Genomic DNA, 16,301 nt, shown 5'->3' on the forward strand with positions numbered 1-16,301 from the left:
AAGGGGCTGGCGGGTGATGCGGCCGGTGCTGCATGGCTCCACGGGGGGGGGGGCGCTGGCAGGTGATGCGATGAGGACTGCCGCGTCGGAACCCTTGGAATTCAAACCCAGCCCATTTATAATGAAAGATTTTCAGCAAGGTCTTTCGCCTTCTGAAAATCTCTTGCTCTTTGGGGAAAATAGCTCAGTGTGTACGCACTACTTTGGTGAAAGATATATCTATCAAAGATTTTGGCTTTTAAAATGAAAATCTTCAAGTGTGTATGGGCCTTAAATGTGTCATAATTCTACAATCTCAAGTGTGGATGTGCCATAACACTCCAACCTCAATTGTCTGTGTGCCATAATTCTCTAAACTCAAGTGTCGATGTGCCATAATTCTCCAACCTCAAATGTAAATGTGTCATGATTCTCCAACCTCAAGTATCAGTGTGCTATAATTCTCCAACCTCAAGTGTGGATGTGCCATAATACTCCAACCTCAATCGTCGGTGTACCATAATTCTCCAACCTCAAGTGTCGATGCAATAATACTCCAATCTCAAGTGTCGGTGTGCCATAATTCTACAACCTCAAGTGTAGGTGTGGCATAATTCTCCAACCTCAAGTGTCGATGTGCCATCATTTTACAACCTCAAGTGTAGGTGTGGAATAATTCTCCAAACTCACATGTCAATGTGCCATAATTCTCCAACCTCAATCGTCGTGTTCCATAATTCTCCAACCTCAAGTGTATATGTGTCATGATTCTCCAACCTCTATTGTCGGTGTGCCATATTTCTCCAACCTCAAGTGTCGGTGTGCCATAATTCTCCAACCTCCAGTGTAAATGTGTCCTAATTCTCTGCCCTCAAGTGTCGATGTGCCATAATTCTCCAACCTCAAGTGTCGATGTGCCATAATTCTCCATCCTCAAGTGTCGGTGTGCCATAATTCTCCAACCTCAAGTGTCGGTGTGTCATAATTCTCCAACCTCAAGTGTGGATGTGCCATAATTCTCCAACCTCCAGTGTGGATGTGCCATAATTCTCCATCCTCAATTGTTGGTGTGCCATAATTCTCCAACCTCAAGTGTCAGTATGCCATAATTCTCCAACCTCAAGTGTCTGTGTGCATAATTCTCCAACCTCAAGTGTTGGTGTGCCATAATTCTCTAACCTCCAGTGTAAATGTGTCATAATTCTCCGCCCTCAAGTGTTGATGTGCCATAATTCTCCAACCTCAAGTCTCGATGTGCCATAATGCTCCGTCCTCAATTGTCAATGTGCCATATTTCTCCAACCTCAAGTGTCGGTGTGCCATAATTCTCCAACCTCAAGTGTCGGTGTGCCATAATTCTCCAACTTCGTGTCGATGTGCCATAATTCTCCAACCTCAAATGTCGGTGTGCCATAATTCTTCAACTTCAAATGTAAATGTGTCATAATTCTTCAACCTCAAGTGTCGGTGTGCCATAATTCTCCGTCCTCAAATGTAATAAAGGCCCATACACACTTGACGATCTTCAAAATCGCCTAGTGTGTATGGCCCAGAGATTGCCCACTAGTGATGATGCGCGCTCCCGCATCATCGCTAGGAAAGAGGTTTATCTGCTGGTTTTACCAGCAGATGAGGCGATGATGGATGGTTTTTCATCCATCATCGCTATGTGTGTACGCCTGCCGGGCTGAAAGATTAACCACTTTCAGCCCGGCGGACCGCCCCGCTGCCCCGCCCCCCCGCCTGTCATACTTACCCAGCGCTAATCACCAGGCTCCGTCTGGCCGGCCGGCTGCTGCTGCTGCTCCCCGGCTCGCCCCACCCCCCGCCCTGCACAACACGGAGCAGACAGCACAGCAGTGCTGTCTGCCCAGCTAAACACACTGACCACCAATGTTTATATATTTCTACCCACTGCCACCAATGTATTAATTTAAATGCAGAAAATATTATTATTATTATTATTAATATTATATATATATATATATATTATAATATATATATAATAATATATAATATATAATATATATTATAATATATAATATATATATTATAATATATATATATATATAATAATATAGAATATATATCCACTAGTATATTATAAAATATATATATATATATATGTTATATGGCCAGGTAGCGCCCCACTTTCTTCACTGGGGAAGGGGGTGTGATGCGGGCGCCGCGTTGCTCCACGGGGTATCGCTCTGAGGAAGGGAAGGGGCTGGCGGGTGATGCGGCCGGTGCTGCATGGCTCCACGGGGGGGGGGGGGCGCTGGCAGGTGATGCGATGAGGACTGCCGCGTCGGAACCCTTGGAATTCAAACCCAGCCCATTTATAATGAAAGATTTTCAGCAAGGTCTTTCGCCTTCTGAAAATCTCTTGCTCTTTGGGGAAAATAGCTCAGTATGTACGCACTACTTTGGTGAAAGATATATCTATCAAAGATTTTGGCTTTTAAAATGAAAATCTTCAAGTGTGTATGGGCCTTAAATGTGTCATAATTCTACAATCTCAAGTGTGGATGTGCCATAACACTCCAACCTCAATTGTCTGTGTGCCATAATTCTCTAAACTCAAGTGTCGATGTGCCATAATTCTCCAACCTCAAATGTAAATGTGTCATGATTCTCCAACCTCAAGTATCAGTGTGCTATAATTCTCCAACCTCAAGTGTGGATGTGCCATAATACTCCAACCTCAATCGTCGGTGTACCATAATTCTCCAACCTCAAGTGTCGATGCAATAATACTCCAATCTCAAGTGTCGGTGTGCCATAATTCTACAACCTCAAGTGTAGGTGTGGCATAATTCTCCAACCTCAAGTGTCGATGTGCCATCATTTTACAACCTCAAGTGTAGGTGTGGAATAATTCTCCAAACTCACATGTCAATGTGCCATAATTCTCCAACCTCAATCGTCGTGTTCCATAATTCTCCAACCTCAAGTGTATATGTGTCATGATTCTCCAACCTCTATTGTCGGTGTGCCATATTTCTCCAACCTCAAGTGTCGGTGTGCCATAATTCTCCAACCTCCAGTGTAAATGTGTCCTAATTCTCCGCCCTCAAGTGTCGATGTGCCATAATTCTCCAACCTCAAGTGTCGATGTGCCATAATTCTCCATCCTCAAGTGTCGGTGTGCCATAATTCTCCAACCTCAAGTGTCGGTGTGTCATAATTCTCCAACCTCAAGTGTGGATGTGCCATAATTCTCCAACCTCCAGTGTGGATGTGCCATAATTCTCCATCCTCAATTGTTGGTGTGCCATAATTCTCCAACCTCAAGTGTCAGTATGCCATAATTCTCCAACCTCAAGTGTCTGTGTGCATAATTCTCCAACCTCAAGTGTTGGTGTGCCATAATTCTCTAACCTCCAGTGTAAATGTGTCATAATTCTCCGCCCTCAAGTGTTGATGTGCCATAATTCTCCAACCTCAAGTCTCGATGTGCCATAATGCTCCGTCCTCAATTGTCAATGTGCCATATTTCTCCAACCTCAAGTGTCGGTGTGCCATAATTCTCCAACCTCAAGTGTCAGTGTGCCATAATTCTCCAACCTCAAGTGTCGGTGTGCCATAATTCTCCATCCTGAATTGTGAATGTGCCATATTTTTCCAACCTCAAATGTCAATGTCCTTTCATTAAGGCCAGCTTGATGTGAAGCATTACTACAATGATTTTATGCTGCTCAACCAATAGAATGTGTTTGACGCTATTCTCTCCAGCATCATACTGGAGGTTCCTCTCTACTTTTGTGATATAGTAAGCCACATCGCATCCAGTGCTAACAGGAGCGTTCTGCCCCAGGACCAGCACAAGGAATAGAATGAGGAAGGGGATTCTGATCATATAAAGGGTGAAGAGTTCTATTTATTTTATTTATTATTTTTTAACAGTTTCTTATATAGCGCACACATTTTCAGTAGCGCTTTACAGAGAATATTATAACATTCACATTAGTCCCTGCCCCAGTGGAGCTTACAATCTATATTCCCTACCACATATACACGCACACAGACATTCTAGGGTTAAATTGTTGGGAGCCAATTAGCCTACCAGTATATTCTAGGATAAGGAGTACAGGCAGGATGTGCAACCTATGACGTCTTGCTGAGATAAGAATTTTTACATTACATTTTTTTTTTATATCTTAGAAACATTACATTATATCAAATGTCTGATGGTATATTTGGATTCTATGTCAAAACGAAATGGAAACATATATTGTGTCAGATGAGTAGTATGGGACATCGCTTCCTTTAACCAACCTCAAAAAGGGCTATGGCTTCATGTGAATGCTGTGTGGTGTATCAGATGTGGTCCTATAATCATTTTGCCGTTTAATCCGTCAGGAAGTATTTCCATACATAGAAATCATGTGCTAAATGTCATAAACTCCCCATCAGGTATCCCCCAAGTCAAAGTGGGGTTAAAGATGTTTACCATACACACCATCGCTGGTGATCACTCTCCCCGGTCATCCACTCGTGCTAGTGGTGACCACCCCCCGGGCGGAAGCATGGCCGATGACCATAGATGTCAAGGGAGAGCGACACCCCACTATCTACACACACACCTCAAGATCTTACAAGGATGACCGTTCTTTACCGCCGCCTAAGAGAGAAGAAATAGGGAAGGGTGGGTGGGGCTTTTCCAGACAGAGGGAGAACTTCCTGTAAGCATATTCCTTTTCTTCCCTATCTGTACCCTCCCACTGCTCTGATAGGCCTTGTGCCCATCCTATTTGCATGTCAGCTGACCTTCCAGTGTAACCTGGGGAACCCATCAGGGGTTTATGCTCTCTCATTGCTTATTCAGCATTCGTGGTTCTTTTAATTCACAAATTCTACTCCTATCTTACTGCAGATGTTTGTCAGATATGGAAATCTTCTTAAGCCAAAGCGGATTTCAGCACAGACGGATATTCCGTGAAATCCATGTTGGGTTTTATCATTTTTTTCTGTCATATTTTAGTAGACAGCACAAGTAAATCCTGCCTATTGGTGATGATATACATACTTTAATGATTTTATAATTCATCTCTATCCACTGTTTGCCATGTAAATGAGACAGGAGATCTTACATTACAGTCTATAGGAGAGGTACGCACTGTAGTTATTTATAAAACTACACATAAGATCATAAATAATTACATTTGATTTTCAGGTTTTTTTTCTTCTTCCGTGCTCTGGATATACTTCCTGCGGTTTCCCGCGGCTCAGTGAATTATCATTTCAGTCACTCTTTCAAATAATTGAAAGATTTTTTTTCCACCCTTAATTGAAAATGAAGGACAAGGATTTATTGATCAGAATTCTGTCAGATTAGCACATTAAAGATTAAAAATAAAGTTGCTTTCTGAAAATCTTAAAACAATGAGAACCTTTTTTTACACGCTAAAAACATACTTATCATAGCTTCTTCCCAGGTCACTGATATCTGTGTTGTTCTTATCCACGCACACAAGTACCCTGGCAGTTGTTATGAGATATTTTAATACAAGTAACACAATTGCATACCTCACAACTTTGAGGAGGGAGGAGGGATGCTGGTGCGTGATGGAGGCGCGGGTGACATTTTTGGGGGCTTGGCCTAGTGGGAAGGGGGCATGGCCTATACTAGCGATGCTCCTGTTAGGCCACGTCACCCGTTTCGCCACTGTGGGTGCATGAATAGATGCTGTGCGCATGCGCATAGCTTCTATTCACGGGTGACAGGGGGGACTGGCAGCTGCCCCAACACGGGACACTGCCGGCTCCCAACTGCCCCCCCCCCTCCCCGCACATGCTGCTTAACTTAACTGGCACAGTGCCAGTATTTGTGTGCAGGCTGGCAGAGGGATTGGGAGAGTGTCTCTCCCTCCCCGCACATGTGTCTGCTCTATGGTGCGCCTGTCCCTGAATGTATGACAGGAGCCAGACCAGCCTGGCCTGATGAAAGTGAGCAGAAGAGGACACAAGCAGGGTGTCTGCCACTGGACCAGAAGAAATGCGGGTCCCAGTGGCAGAAGGGTGAACAGAAGGGAGAAGCAGCCTGCAGTGAACCTGGAAGCGGAGGTCCCTATAGGATGCAATAGTTCATTGGTCTGGCGTGTCCCCAAAAAGCTGCATCCTTTTAAGCCCAGGTCAGTAACAACACACACACACCCTAACTCATCCTATACACACGCTCCCCCGCAAGCCTAACTCTATTTATACGGTACACCCCGCAAGCCTAACTACAGTGTATACACCCGCTCCCCCGCAAGCCTAACTATCTTGCAGAACACCCACCCCTACCACTGTACACTGTCACCCACCTGCAGCCACTCCACGTACCCCACTTCCCCAACCGCACTCCTAATGCACTCACCCTCACCACCCCAAACCTCCTAAACCCCCTAGACCCCTACAACCAGCCGCCACAACACTACACCTGCCCATAACCCTACCGCATTACCAATGCCCCCCTCCGTCCCACACCACCACGACCCCCACACCAATAAGCACCCCCCCACACCACTACAACACGCACGCAACACCACCACACCCACCCCTCCAGCACCCATAGCAACCCTGCATCCACTTGCACAAAACCACGACAACCGCCCCTTCCACACCTACACTACACTCCCCCATCTACCTGCCATCTACCTGCCAAAACACTGCACCTGCCTCTCGTGGCACGAATACACCAACACACGCCACAACTCCACCCCAAATTCCTTAACTCAAAGTATCCATGCACCCACCCATGGCAACACCATACCCGCCCATCCCCCACCTATACTGCCGACGCACCCATGCCTCACCCAAACACACTACCCTTGCTACTACACCCACACCACCTCCGCAAATGCTCCGCACTAAAATGGTGCACTACCACACCTAACCAACTCACACCACCCACATGGCCAACCACCCCACATACACTCCACCACACACAATATCCCCCCATCCGCCACTTCACAACACACACCACCCTCTAATGCCTTTTCACACCCATAGCACCCTTGCACCCAACCTTCACACACCCACCACACCTCTACCTTCAACAATATCACCCCCCAACACCCACAGCACCCCCACATCCACCTCCTCCACCACCACCCACAGCACCCCGCCATCCACTTTCACAAACACAGCAACCACCCTTCCCACACCTCCACTTCACCCACACACACCGTCCCCCACCAACGCTACACCGGCCTTTCACACATCCACAACATGCCCAAACCCCTTTCCTAACCCACCCCAAAACCGCCCCTCCAACACTGGCATCAACCACCCCCCACCCAACTACAGCACCCTCACTACCGCACCTCACACACCCACACCACCCACATGCACCTCCAACTCCACCACTCGCAAAAAAAACTCCCCTCCAACGACACCAAGCCCCCCCCCCCCTTTCCCCACACGCAGCACCCCCACATCCCCCTGCCAAAACACTGGGAGAAAATGCACTGTTCCTGGACTTCCATGGTAATGTATGATTGCGATCACCTGTGGGGAGCTAGGTAATTGATAAGAAAGGTGTGTCACCACAGGTGATGGCAATCATACATTAGTCCAGGAACAGAGCATTTTCTCCCTGAAGGAGAGGTGCAGGTAGGCAATTCTGACTAAACGATTGGGATCATTTGCATACCCTCCAACATCTGAAGGGTAGAAATCGGTTCACATCCAGAAAGGGGGCATGGTCAAGTGTAAGGGGTGTGGCCTCTGTTTAAAGGGGACGTGGCCACCCCCTTTCTGAATGTGTACTGGGCATTTAAAATAAAAAGTGAGCATAATAATATTTATATTATTAGTATTATCTGGCAGGTATACATAAGGGTGGGAGGGAGCCAGATATCTGTAAAGGCTGCGTCCCAGCCCCAGACCCAAACATTCTCTTCCAGTACTTAAAGTGTAAAGTGTTTGAAGCCACCAAATGTACAGGAGGTAGAGAAGGGAGCCGGGCACACAGAGGAGATCAAGCGCATTGATCCCTGATGGCCGGAACACAGGCACAGCCACCCACATACTCACCCCTCAGGAGGCAAATGGAGCTGCGGGGACACAGGCAGCATCAACAGGTCAAGACAGTCACAGCGGGCAGAAATTCCGAGTGCGCATGCATCGGGTGCCAAGGAGGCATCATGACATGATGCATGCTGGTCCGGGACCCGCAATGCACCACTGGGAATGGGTGCAGAAGACAGCTTTGGGTTGGATAATAGATTTCATGTACCCGCTGGGACTGCAGAGCACAGTGCTGAGAAGGAGTACTAAGGAGCCACCTGCAAATTCAAGAAATCGGTACACTTTTATTTAGCTGGTACAGACTGTTAAAAAAACGGTACTGTACCGGCTAAAGTTGAAGGGTATGCATTTGGTCTACAGCATGATGGTCGACAGTCATTAGGTCGACATGAGAAAAGATCGACATGGGTCTAGGTCAAAAGGTCATTAGTTCGACAGGTCATTAGTGCGACAGATTATTAGTTCGACAATGTCTAGGTCGACAGTCAAAAGGTCGACGGGGTTTTTCACAATTTTTTTTACCTGAATGTCAACACAGTCAACATGACACAGTTTAAAGTGCACTGCATCCCCTTTGCATCGCTCGATGCGCTCGCAATGCGTCGGGCGCGGTGCCTCGCCACGCTCGCCACACTATTTTATTCTTCCACCACGCCCTAGTGGATGGTAGGGCATGAAATACTGCCTGTTGGCACATGTCGGCTCAAAAAACAGTAAAAAAAAACATGTCGACATGTTGACTGTCGACCTAGACACTGTCAAACTAATGACCTGTCGAACTAATGACCTTTCGACCAAGAACCAATGCAACCTTTTCCCATGTCGACCTAATGGTGTCGACCTAATGACTGCCGACCATCATGCTGTAGACCAAATGACCGCATCCCTAACTAAACACATTTTTTTGGTGTATTTGTTCATTAAATACTGATTCAATTAGCACATAAACCCCAAATACAACATTTTATGTCAAAGTTACATCACTGACACCTGCAGTGCAGCATGGTTTATACCATTGTCCAGAGATTTGTGGGTTAACACTGAAGTTGATTGTGGCCCTTGGGGTCATATTAGGGTGAATTACAGTATGTACACTTTGGCCCGTATTTTGAAAGGTACAATTTTTTATTCCCATGGTATGTTGCTATGGGCAAGCAATGAATATATCATTTTTGATTTATTTACTAGCTCTAATACAGGCATCTTCAACCTGCAGTATTCCAGCTGTGGTGAAACTACAAGTCCCATCATGCTTTGCTACACTTTTATAATGAATGCTAAAACTATGGCAACGCATACTGGGATGTGTAGATTCACCACAGCTGAGGGCCACAGGTTGAACATGAGTGCTGCAGAAGATAATACCTAGGATGTGGTTGGTTGCCCATAACAACATCACATGTAAAATGCAACTCACAGATAAGTGCATTTTGCCCATCATCTTTCACATTAATACTCCTGCGGAACTTACTAGGTGTCCCTTTAATAATGTTCTCCTTTTATTGTTTCAGTTGAGGATTTTGGTGAGGCTGCCCAGCCATATGAATGTGTGGAGGAACCCACTTTCACAATTAACTGGAGGCCACTCACCCGCCGCAGCCAACAATGCCCCATTCTCCAACCTCACAAATGAGCCTGTAGCCATTCGATCCAGAATGCCACAGGCGGCAAATGAAGCAGCCCTCGGTCAGCAGACAGCAAACCTCCAAGAATTGGCCCACCAAAACTTCTGCATCTATAAAGCCATCACTAACCTAAACAAGGAGGCAAAGTCCATGAACTGTGCCATTGATGAAATGCACATTGAGCGCATGATATTTGAGAGCAGATACCTCAGTATAATGGAGGGGATGGCACACCAACAAGCTGGCCAAACCCGTTTCTTGGAGGAAATATCCCAGGCGAGCGGAATGTAATTGCCTCCAGAACAGCAACATCACAATATTCGAGTGGAACTCCAGACTCAACACCACTAAAGTCCCCAATGCGCCGCTCAAACAGATTCAAACCCCCTTTGGGATCCCCTGCCAGAACCCCTAGGCGACACAGACGGGGAAAATCATTTTTTGCCAATTGAGACACTTTGGGGTGTGGCTTTTGGGAGGGCTTGGTGTTGGCGGATGGGTATTGTTTTTCAATGTCTTGTAGTTGTGTATGTTATAGTGTTGTTTGTATATTTGTTTCACACTAAAGAAACACACAAACTACAATTTTTGTTGCATACATTTATATGTCAATCTAATACTTGTAAAAACCAAGTATGCAAAGTAACATCACTCCACAAAACACGTAAACATGGAAAGAGGACAAAGAAAATATTGTTAACAATTTCAGATGCAACACAACCCCCACCCCCCAAAAATAATACTACAGCATGGACAATGTCAACATCACAATATGATCCGGAGTAGCAGATATCAGCAGGCATCCCCATCAACACTTCAACACCTCAACAGTGCCTTCAAACAAGATGAATCCTACATAAAGAAACACAACAATAGTGGGTAGCATATCTCCAATGTCACACACATAAACATTACATAAAATAACATTCCTTCATTCCCAGAAAACACTTGAGTATAAAGAATGCATAAATAAATGTTAACCACTTGCAGCAAAAATATAGGAAAGGATGTATCATCCAGGCAACCCAGGAACAGAAGCCCAATCCACATACATGTGTGGGCTAGAGCTAGGGTGGCCAATCCCGGGATCGGGATTGGCGGGATCCCGGGATTTGGCCCCCAAAACGCCGATTGGAGTTTGCAATCCCGGGATTTCGGGATTAGACTGCGCATGCGCATATTCCCGTCCCGGCAGTGCAGCTCTGCACAGCGTAAAAAGGTCACAGGTCATGCTACGCAGGCCACACAGCCGCACACCGCTCTCCAACCCTGACTGAATTGCATTACCTGGCTTCCGGCTTCCAGGCACCACCCGCCCGGCAACCGTCTTTACTGCGTGCCCGTCCGCTCACCGGCACCTGGCTTCGCCCTCCCGGCTCCCATACTTTCTCACCCTGTGACACATATTCCTGTGACACATATTCCTGACCTAACCTTTTGCTAATAATAAAAATGAGCAGATGTGAAGGCACTTTGTGTACATTGAGGATGAACAATTAGTTTTTGGTGGCCTGTTTGCATGTAGCATGCATTAAATGTTTCAAATATGGCTTAGTTACTCACCACTGAAGGATGCCTGGATGAGCTCATTGCGAATCTGCTGCCCAGATGCTGAACTCCATCTATCCTCAGATGTTTCTATCTCCAATGCAGCCCCACTGTCTTCTCCATCCTCAATGTGTGGTAGATTTTGAGCCAGACAGAGGGCGGGATGTACTAAAGGGAAAATGCGGTAAAACACCCGCATTTTCCTATGTATCAATACCCGTCTGCCCCGTTTTCGCTAGGCAGGGTATCGCCACCCTCTGGGTGGCGTTACCCTGTAGAAGCCTATGGGCTTCTTTCACCGCCCGCCATCCGCGCCCCCCCCCCCCCCCCTCCCGTCCTCCTTTGATCTCCTCCTCCCCCTGGTGTCACAGCCGGGAGGACATCCGGCTTTAGGGGGGAGGAGGAGACGCAGGGGGACACTGGCAGCCGACGGGAGGTGACGGAGACCCCCGCAGACCGCATCACAGGTATCGCTGGGGTCTCCGTCATCGCAACCCAATGCTGGCCGCATATGTAAGTACATATGCGGCAGCATCGCGGCGGCTGCCAATGCGAAGGACGGCGATGTATATTAATACATCCCGCCCAGAGGCTGTTGAGAAAACAGCAAGCCATCACAATTTTTGGGACCTTCTCCGGCCTGTACAACAGGCCACCAGATTTGTCTAGGCAATGAAAGTGAGATATTAACACGCAAAAGCATCTCTCTATCACACATCTGGTGGCCTTATGTGCACGCTGATAATTGTGATCTGCATTGGAAACGGGGGAAGACAGTGGAGTCAGGAGCCAGGATAAACAGGAGAACCCCTTATCACCTGAAAAAAAATGGAAGACCCAGAAATAACTTCATTAGAATAAATGCAGGGAAATAGCAACAAATTGACACACATATGCATGTAATTAATTTGTAATGTTAACTGACCATTAACAGCAATTAGTGTTTGGATTCATGTCTACATATATGTGTGATGTACAATTCAGGTTATTTCAATAAGCTGCGCTAAATGAAGTTACAGCATATACTGTAAGCATGGCATACATACATATATATATATATATATATATATATATATACATATATATATATCTATAGATTTTATAGAGAGAGAGAGAGAAATTGAATAATTCTTATTTATTTGTGTTACAGATTGCACTATTACACACTCACTTACCCAGTAGCCAGCCCTCTGGCATTAATCCAGCTTCAAACTCATCAAAGAGGACTGCCTGGCTGAGGATATAGTCATATAGCCATGACATGAGCCACGGTAGCCTGCAAACACACTCATGATTTTAATATTGGCCAGTGGCGTAGCTTGTGTAAGGCAGGGGGCCACTGCTTGGGGGAGCGCCGGCTCCCGCACAGAGAGGCCAGACAGAGGAGCCGGGAGGAAGCTGAGCAGTCCTCAGGCTGGAGGGGGCCTGCTCTTGAAAATACACAGCCGGCCACCGCGCTGTACACTGTTAGAGGAAGTCCGTGGCACTCCGTGCAGCTTGAGGAGCAGGAGAGCTGTCAGTCAGGGCTTCCCTGATGCTGGCCCCGCCCACCACACTGATGGGCTCCATGCAGCAGGCCCCAGCCCTGCTCCTGTGACTGGCTGCCCTGATGCTGGCCCCGCCCACCATACTGATGGGCTCCGGGCGTGCATTAGGCCACAGCCCTGCTCTCCATGCAGAGTGCTCATGCTGTAACCGGCTGCTGCTGCTGCCCTGATGCTTGTCCCAAACACTCACCACACTGCTAGCTCCCTGCACCTCCAAGGAATGGGCAAGCCAGGTGAGTGCTGTATAGTGGGGGAGTGAGGGGCTGTTTTTAATCTACTGTAATGTGGCACTTGTATTACTGTGGTGCTGTGTGTACTGGGGGAGTGGGGTCTGTAATATGATGGGAATTTGTACTTAATTGTGTGTGTGGGGGCTGTTTATAATGTGGAATGGACTATATAATGTAATATAGGGGGGCTGTGTATAGTGTAATATGGGGGGCTGTATATAATGTAATATGGGGAGGGCTGTGTATAATGTAATATAGGGGGCTGTGTATAATGTAATATAGGGGGCTGCGTATAGTGTAATATGGGGAGGGCTGTGTATAATGTAATATAGGGGGCTGTGTATAATGTAATATAGGGGGCTGTGTATAATGTAATATGGGGGGCTGTGTATAATGTAATATGGGGAGGGCTGTGTATAATGTAATATGGAGTGGGCTGTGTATAATGTAATATAGGGGGATGTGTATAATGTAATATAGGGGGGATGTGTATAATATAATATAGGGGGGATGTGTATAGTGTAATATGGGGAGGGCTGTGTATAATGTAATATGGGGTGGGCCGTGTATAATGTAATATAGGGTGGGCTGTGTATAATGTAATATGGGGTGGGCTGTGTATAGTGTAATATAGGGGGGATGTGTATAGTGTAATATGGGGAGGGCTGTGTACAATGTAATATGGGGTGGGCTGTGTATAATGTAATATAGGGGGGATATGTATAGTGTAAATTGGGAGGGCTGTGTATAATGTAATATGGGTTGGGCTGTGTATAATGTAATATAGTGGGCTGTGTATAATGTAATATAGGGGCTGTGTATAGTGTAATATGGGGACGGCTGTGTATAATGTAATATGGGGGGCTGTGTATAGTGTAATATGGGGGGGCTGTATATAATGTAATATGGGGAGGGCTGTGTATAATGTAATATAGGGGGCTGTGTATAATGTAATATAGGGGGCTGTGTATAGTGTAATATGGGGAGGGCTGTGTATAATGTAATATGGGGAGGGCTGTGTATAATGTAATATGGGGAGGGCTGTGTATAATGTAATATAGGGGGCTGTGTATAATGTAATATAGGGGGCTGTGTATAATGTAATATGGGGGGCTGTGTATAATGTAATATGGGGAGGGCTGTGTATAATGTAATATGGAGTGGGCTGTGTATAATGTAATATAGGGGGGATGTGTATAATGTAATATAGGGGGGATGTGTATAATATAGGGGGGATGTGTATAGTGTAATATGGGGAGGGCTGTGTATAATGTAATATGGGGTGGGCCGTGTATAATGTAATATAGGGTGGGCTGTGTATAATGTAATATGGGGTGGGCTGTGTATAGTGTAATATAGGGGGGATGTGTATAGTGTAATATGGGGAGGGCTGTGTATAATGTAATATGGGGTGGGCTGTGTATAATGTAATATAGGGGGGATATGTATAGTGTAAATTGGGAGGGCTGTGTATAATGTAATATGGGTTGGGCTGTGTATAATGTAATATAGGGGTCTGTGTATAATGTAATATAGGGGCTGTATATAGTGTAATATGGGGACGGCTGTGTATAATGTAATATGGGGAGGGCTGTGTATAATGTAATATATGGGGGGGTATCATGTAATATAGGGGGCTGTGTATAATGTAATATAGGGTGGACCAAGGGGGGCACAATTAGGCATGTGGAGGGAAGGTACCAGGGGGGGGACACAGCAAGGCATGTGGTGGGAAGGTACCAGGGGGGACAAAGAGAGGCCTGTGGTGGGAAGGGACAAAGAGAGGCATGTGTGGTGGGAAGGGACCAGGGGGGGACAAAGAGAGGCATGTGGTGAGAACGGACCAGGAAGGACACAGATGCATATAGTGGGAAGGGACTAGGGGGGACATGGAGAGGCATGTGGTAGAAATGGACCAGGGGGGATACGGAGAGGCATGTGGGGGAAAGGGACATGGGGAAAGACAGAGAGGTAATTTGTATGGGGGGGGAGGGGCGCCTAAAAATATTTTGGCTTGGGGGAGCATCATTTATAGTTTACGCCACTGATATTGGCATCACAGACCACCTGCATGTTAGTACTTGTGCTTCCATGACAGTTATAATAGGAAAGGGCAGTATCCTGAGGTGGTCTCAGTGGAATGTGCGTGCAGACAATTGCACCAAGCACATTGGGCATGTGTGTAATGCGATGGAACGCTACCCTAACATCATGCCACTTTGTCTCCTGGCTTGGGAAGCAGATTGAGGCATCTATGTGTGGTTCAAGAGCTTGAAGCACCTGGGTCAGGTACCTGGACAGTGTGGGCTGAGAGATGCCAATGCCTCTGCCAGAGATGTGTTGAAAAATGCCGGTCGCCAGAAAGTACAACACAGCCAACAGTTTGTGCAGGCCTGAGACAGCGCTTGAGCAACCTGTCACAGGATCTAGATCCAGTCTAATGAGGCCATACAGATGCAGAATGTTGGTACGATCAAGCCAGAACATCTGTATAACCACATCATCCGGCAATGCGTATATGCACAAACGCTCACGAAATAAACGAGGCCTACGGAGCCTCTAGGGTACCTGCTGTAGCTGCTGATCATGCTCAGTTTCATGATGGTGGCGTCGTCTTTGGTGCTGCTGACGAGACATCAGGTATCTCAGCACACACTAAAAAGGTCTGTGAATGCAGAGATTGTGCCATGTTTGAAGCTGTGAAGTTTGTATGTGAGCCTAATGGGCTTTTATAAGGCACACATTTGGGATTATCAGTTTCCTAATTTCAGCATTTTAGCCCATGTGTAAATTTCAAACATGTGAAATACATTTCAAAATCAAGGTGTATCATTCGTATTCTTTTATGAATTGTATGCGTTTACGAATCGTAAACATACTTTTTATGTATACGAGTTGTTAGTAAATGAGTAAATTACGTTGGTTCCATGCTAAAAACAGGCGTATTCCTTCAATGTCGTATTCGTTTGTATTTGTATATAGAAATACGTATACGCCATGCATACGAATACAATTTTTCGTATTCTCAGGATAGTAAATCCTGAAAATAAGAATACACCCAAAAAAAATCGTAAAAACCAATACGAATACGCTTGTTTAAGGCGTACAGTATTTTTCTTAGTAAATTTCCCCCTTTATGTTTTGTTGGCTATGGGGGGTATTCAATCTCGGTCTATATTTCCAATACTTGGAAATGTTGTCCAGGACCTATTCAATCCCGCCGATCCACCTCTATTTCGACTTTCTGAGTATTTTCAAAAGAAGGGGAAAAAAATCATTGAATAGATTGAATGTGAATTCGATCTATTCTACAAGAAAATGGACGATATTCCCGAGGATGGATTGAATACCCCCAA

General features: G+C 45.9%; 1 long non-coding RNA gene across 1 annotated transcript in view; it reads left to right on the plus strand.

The window, feature by feature from the left end:
• The window catches only part of LOC146042691 (uncharacterized), a 143,562-nt gene extending 132,878 nt beyond the window's left edge, over positions 1 to 10,684 (plus strand). The window contains exon 6 of the long non-coding RNA XR_014463976.1: positions 9,507 to 10,684. This is a non-coding gene — a long non-coding RNA (uncharacterized LOC146042691). The remainder of the gene's footprint in view (positions 1 to 9,506) is intronic.
• The last annotated feature ends 5,617 nt before the right edge of the window (positions 10,685 to 16,301 follow it).

Source organism: Crinia signifera, chromosome 19 (assembly GCF_055691185.1).
Source record: "Crinia signifera chromosome 19, ASM5569118v1, whole genome shotgun sequence".
NCBI lineage: Eukaryota > Metazoa > Chordata > Amphibia > Anura > Myobatrachidae > Crinia > Crinia signifera.